Raw genomic sequence first — 5,000 nt, forward strand, 5'->3', positions numbered from 1 at the left:
AATAAGGATAGAGGGAGAGAAATAGGTGGAGGGTACAAATCTGAGAGAGAGAGAGAGAGAGAGAGAGAGAGAGAGAGAGAGAGAGAGAGAGAGAGAGAGAGAGAGAGAGAGAGAGAGAGAGAGAGAGAGAGAGAGAGAGAGAGATCAAAAAGGGGATTTACAGAATTGGGGCAGACGAAAGTCATGGAAGGGAGAGATAGAGGGGAAGGCGAGGGGTGAGGGGGAGCACATGTTAGGGGGTAAGTGAGGGGAGGTGGGGGGGCAGGTGACACGCTCTAATTACCTGTTCAAGTCATTAAGGGATATTTGCACAGGTAACTAAGAGACACAGGCTGAAAATTTATGGTACCTATTATTCTACGTGAGCTGAGTGTGTGTGTGTGTGTGTGTGTGTGTGTGTGTGTGTGTGTGTGTGTGTGTGTGTGTGTGTGTGTAAACATGAGTAGTCACTTGATCCGCCTAAAGTTTATAAGAGGATTAAAAAAACATCCTATCTGACATTTTTACACTTTTACTTCTCCCTTTTCCCCTCCTCCTCCTCCTCCTCCTCCTCCTCCTCCTCCTCGGAACAGTACGACACTAAAACTGGAACAAAAAATACGAGGAAAATAACAATCTATCAACATTGCAAGGACCTTTCCCAGACCAAGACCAGCCATGACCCAGATCACGACCTTGGCCCGTCTGCCCCTTCAGGACTTCACCCCACGCCACCATGTCCTCCCCTTCGTATTCCCCCCTTCACCCCTTCACAACCCCTCTGGTATCCTCTTCTCTCATGTATCTGACCCCTTACTTCTTGATCTTTCCTCTTCTTTCTCCCTCTTGTATCCTTTCATCCCTTCATTTTTTCTTTTTATTTCTCCCCACTTCCTTCTCCCTCCTCCTCCTTCTCCCTCCTCCTCCTTCTCCTCCTCCTCCTCCTCCCTATGAATCATTTTGTCGATATTCTTCCTAGGATTAAGAATGGAGCTGTTTTTGGAATTATTTGATTTATTTGAATATTAAAATGTCCTCTGATTTAGATATGACTGGAGGTATTCATGGTGTGTGTGTGTGTGTGTGTGTGTGTGTGTTGAGCTATGTACGTATATTTTCTTTGTTAATCTGCACGAAGGTCCGTCAATATATGTGTGCGTGTGTGTGTTAAGTGTGCGTGTAAGTGTGGCTGTCCGTATGCCTGAATTTGTGCAGGTAAAGTGGAGGTTGGCACACAGGTGGGCAAGGTGAGGCTAACCTAACTCCAGGTGAACGTGGGAGAGAAGAAAAGATATGTACCTTCATTATATTTCATTATATTTTCAAGTGAAATTACTCCTACAAAGTCTGTGTTTCTCTCTCTCTCTCTCTCTCTCTCTCTCTCTCTCTCTCTCTCTCTCTCTCTCTCTCTCTCTCTCTCTCTCTCTCTCTCTCTCTCTCTCTCTCTCTCTCTCTCTCTCTCTCTCTCTCTCTCTCTCTCTCTCTCTCTCTCTCTCTCTCTCTCTCTCTCATCCATAAAATGCTCCTTTCTTTCCTCCTCATTCCTTTCTCTCCTCTCTTTACGCACTGTCCCTCCTCCACACACCTTCCCTCCTTTCCTTCAAACGTTTACCTTTTTCCAGTTTTTTCTCTCCCTTACGACTCCCTGTCTTCCGTCCCCTTTCCCTCTCTACCACCTCTCCCTCTCTCCCTCCCAGCCACGCCGGTTCAACGTGCTTCAATTTCAAGTTATCAAACCATTATCAGCGTGGCAGGAGTGAGTGCCAGGAGGAAGAGGAGCAGGAGAGAGAGAGAGAGAGAGAGAGAGAGAGAGAGAGAGAGAGAGAGAGAGAGAGAGAGAGAGAGAGAGAGAGAGAGAGAGAGAGAGAGAGAGAGAGAGAGAATGAGGAAAATTCGTAAAGGAGCACAAAGGAATACAAAGGATGACCAAGCAATGGTGGGCACTCTTAACCTCACTTCACTAACCTAACTTTACGAGGCTAACAGAAAGAAACACCAAGAAAAAACAAACAATGACGGACCTCTAAACCAAACCTAGCCTGACATAATTTTACGAGGCTTTTAAACTAGATTATTCCAAAGTGGAGATTTAAGATAGCAAAGTGGAAGGCATCTCTGCACCCCCTATTTTCCTAAAGATAAGAAAGAATGTATACAAATAAAGAAAAAAGGAAAATGAGAGAAAAAAAGCGAATAGGGTGATAGAGGCAAGGTGAAAGAAAACAGGAAAGAAAAGAAAAGGAAGAAGACGAAACAAATAATACTGATTTGCAAAGGAAATGCGCAAGACCCAAATAAAAGAGATAGGGAGAGATGAAAGGAAGGAGGGAAAAGGAAAAGGCAAGAAGGAAGAGAAGGAAGAGGAGGAGGAGAGGAGAAAAGTGTAAACTATAAATGGGTGATGAAACGGGGAAAGAGAAGGGGAGAAGAAAAATAGAAGAGGGAAGGAAGTAAGGTGGAAGGGAGGAAAAAAATTGGGAAGTAGAGAGAGAGAGAGAGAGAGAGAGAGAGAGAGAGAGAGAGAGAGAGAGAGAGAGAGAGGAATGAATATATGAATACAAAATGAGGCAACTTAATATAACACGCAAAATATATATATAAAAAAATAAATAAATAAATTCCACGAAGAAGTCAGAAATCAACCGAACCTTAAAAAAAAAAATCGGAACAGAAAACGGAACAGAAAACGGGAGGAGGAAGATGTGACACACAGATAAAAAAAAAAAGAGAGAGAGAGAGAGACAAAGAAGGAGCAAAGAACAAAGAGAGTGACAGAACGACGCCAGATGTGGATTTTATGGGTGGATTGGGCAATTAAGAGAGAGAGAGAGAGAGAGAGAGAGAGAGAGAGAGAGAGAGAGAGAGAGAGAGAGAGAGAGAGAGAGAGAGAGAGAGAGAGAGAGAGAGAGTGTGTGTGTAGAGAAGGGGAAGTAACTCGCCGAAAAGGAAACAGACGTAAATAAAAAGACCAAATAAGGGAGACTGAAATAGCAGCAACGCAATTTTTGAGGGGAGCAGCTAAAAATAAGTCCCCCTTTCCCCACTAAAAATTAAGAGGCAGAAAGAAAACGAGACGGGCTTATTTCGTTCCGTCAAGTCCACCAATCACAGGGCAGAACGAAATGCTCTGAAAATAGCGTCCACCAATCAGGGATAAGCATACATAGGAACGAATGAGGATAACCAGATTCAAGGTTCTCTCTCTCTCTCTCTCTCTCTCTCTCTCTCTCTCTCTCTCTCTCTCTCTCTCTCTCTCTCTCTCTTAGTTTCCCCTTAAAACTCAGTTCAGTTCAGCACGTTTTCTTTTTGCTTATTTCCTGCATCCTATTTTTCTTTCCCATTATTGCTTCCCGTCATCATCATTACCTTTTCTCTCTCTCTCTCTCTCTCTCTCTCTCTCTCTCTCTCTCTCTCTCTCTCTCTCTCTCTCAGGCAATCAGGGCCCTAGTCACGTCACACAAATCACTCTAATCAATCAACAACATTGCATACAAAAGCAATACGTAGTTTGCAATATACCTTTTTCTCCTTTTTCCTTTTGTCTTTTCTTTCCTGTTTTGTTTTTGGATTTTTTTTTATCTTTTTTTATTATTATTTTTTGTTTGTTCCGTGTGCACCTTTATTTTCGTTTAGTATTTCCTGGTGTGAAGTTTCCTTTATTTTTATTTTCCTTCATCTCTCTCTCTCTCTCTCTCTCTCTCTCTCTCTCTCTCTCTCTCTCTCTCTCCTTTTATTCATTTATTTTATTCTCTGTCTTTCTTTGCCACGACTAATTTCCCCCTATGGATTCTTTTTACATTACTATTAATTACATCACATTAATTTGCGAATAATAAACACAGAAAAAATATAATAAAAGTGTGATTTCATTAACAGAGAGAGAGAGAGAGAGAGAGAGAGAGAGAGAGAGAGAGAGAGAGAGAGAGAGAGAGAGAGAGAGAGAGAGACGGCCACTCAGAAAAGGTTCACTTCCCTCGAGCGAAGCAATCGAGGTGGGATGTGAGAGGATTAGCCGATCAGAGGTGGTGGTGGCGCTGGTCGTGAAGGTGCGTGGTGGTGGTGGTGGTGGTGGTTGATAGAGTGATGAGTACGTACGTGTTGAAATGGGAGTTAGTATCATTATTATCAAAATGTTCTGTTGTTGTTATCATTATTATTATCATTATTATTATTATTATTATTATTATTATTATTATTATTATTATTATTATTATTATTGTTATAGCCTTAGTATAATCAAAATCGGCTTGAGCAATTTCAAAATATATTCACCTTTACTTGGCAACCCTTACGTGTGTGTGTGTGTGTGTGTGTGTGTGTGTGTGTGTGTGTGTGTGTGTGTGTGTGACGAAGCTGAGGTATGTAGGTAAGTGTGCATATATATAATATATATAAATAGTCACACACTATATTATAGTGTGTGACTATTTAAGGAATGCGTGCGTGTGTGTGTGCGTGTGAGTAATAGTACTCATGCGAATGTATGTATACGTGTACCTACTACGATACTTTCAAGACGTACGTATGTATGTATGTATGTATGTATGTATGTACAGTATGTCTAAGCGTGTGAGTATGCATCGATTTACATTGGACATGTCTAGAATATTTTTCAAATGTATATATATATATATATATATATATATATATATATATATATATATATATATATATATATATATATATATATATATATATATATATATATATATATATATATAAATCTTCCTTTACAGTCTGTAAATGTATTTGCCAACAATTTACTGCCCACACCTAGAGTTTGCCTGTCATAGTAAACTATCAGTTTATCTATCCATCCATCAATCCATCAATCCATCCGTCCATCCATCAGTGAATTAATCAAGCAGTCAGCCTGTCAGTCAATCTATCTGTTTATCTAGCGATGCATTTATGTATTCAGTTAAAGCATTTACCTGCGTATCTATCAACATAACCACTGCCTATCTATCAAATATCAGCATATATATAGCTACACTTACCAGTCAATCCATCAGTCTATC

The 5,000-nt window shown here is 40.6% G+C and overlaps 1 protein-coding gene across 9 annotated transcripts in view; it reads left to right on the plus strand.

The window, feature by feature from the left end:
• Positions 1-5,000, plus strand: part of LOC135109692 (inactive dipeptidyl peptidase 10-like) — a 160,771-nt gene that overhangs the window by 127,559 nt on the left and 28,212 nt on the right. The gene's annotated exons all lie outside the window — the stretch shown is intronic.

Source organism: Scylla paramamosain, chromosome 19 (genome assembly GCF_035594125.1).
Source record: "Scylla paramamosain isolate STU-SP2022 chromosome 19, ASM3559412v1, whole genome shotgun sequence".
NCBI lineage: Eukaryota > Metazoa > Arthropoda > Malacostraca > Decapoda > Portunidae > Scylla > Scylla paramamosain.